Here is a 1,452-nt window from a genome sequence, read left to right as displayed (position 1 = left end):
AATTAACATAAGGCTGGAATCCTTTGCTTCCAGTGGAAAAATACCAGCAGTGTCCCAGGTGGTACTCCGTACTAGGTGACATTGTCACATGACCCTGCAGTGTCAAAGCAGCACCCCAGGAAACTTCTCAGGAAGGTGGGAGATTAGTATCTTCAAAGTTCTATTGTCCTTCTGTCAAGGCTCCTTCCCCACTCTGAACTTTAGGGAATAGATGTGGGGAGCTGCATGGACACTTCTAAGCTTAATTACTAGCTTAGATCTGGTGCACTGCCACCATCCAGAATTCCAGAGTCTGGAACACTTCCTGTCCCCCCAAAACTTTCCCCTCCCTGGGTTGCCTCGAGGGACTTCACCAATTCCCTGGTGAACACAGATCCAAACCCTTTGGATCTTAAAACAAGGAGACATTAATCAGGTTCTTAAAAAGAAAGCTTTTAATTAAAGAAAGAAAGGTAAAAATCATCTCTGTAAAATCAGGATGGAAAATACTTTACAGGGTAATCAGATTCACATAGCCCAGAGGAACCTCTCTAGCCTTAGGTTCAAAGTTACAGCAAACAGAGGTAAAATCCTCTCAGCAGAAAAGGAACATTTACAAGTTGAGAAGACAAAAATAAGACTAACACGCCTTGCCTGGCTGTTACTTACAAGTTTGAAACATGAGAGACTGGTTCAGAAAAATTTGGAGACCCTGGATTGATGTCTGGTCCCTCTTAGTCCCAAGAGCGAACGACCCCCCCAAAAAAGAGCACAAACAAAGACTTCCCCCCGCCAAGGTTTGAAACTATCTTGTCCCCCTATTGGTCCTCTGGTTAGGTGTCAGCCAGGTTTACTGAGCTTCTTAACCCTTTACAGGTAAAACAGGTATTAACATTTAACTATCTGTTTATGACACCTTCTTAACGGCCAAATCCAGGCTGATTGTCTACTGTCTGGTGGGCGTCCCCCCCCAAATACACACACAGTTGTAATTGTTACATAGTCAGTATTCCTAACTTCAGATACAGAAATGATACATGCATACAAATTGGATAATCACATTCAGCAAATCATAACCTTTCCAATGATACCTCACATGATCCATCTTGCATAAAACATATCTTAGTTATGCCATAGTCATATCATAACAATATTCTTATGAAGCATATGGGTGCAGTGTCACAATAGGAATGGGGAACTATCCCTTTAAATATTTGAGAGCCCTCTAGTGGTGCTCACTGCTCTATGTTTTCGAAACTAGTTGAAGCAGCAGCGTGTATATATGGCTAGCTAGGTCTCTTGCATGCGTGCGTGTCATCAGTAAACATAAGCAGCAGAGAATCCTGTGGCACCTTATAGACTAACAGACGTTTTGGAGCGTGAGCTTTCGTGGGTGAATACCCACTTCGTCAGACGCAGGTAGTGGAAATTTCCAGGGGCAGGTATATATATGCTAGCAAGCAAGCTAGAGAT

This window comes from Chelonoidis abingdonii, chromosome 1, assembly GCF_003597395.2.
Source record: "Chelonoidis abingdonii isolate Lonesome George chromosome 1, CheloAbing_2.0, whole genome shotgun sequence".
Taxonomy (NCBI): domain Eukaryota; kingdom Metazoa; phylum Chordata; order Testudines; family Testudinidae; genus Chelonoidis; species Chelonoidis abingdonii.
Note: the sequence above shows the minus strand (reverse complement) of the source record.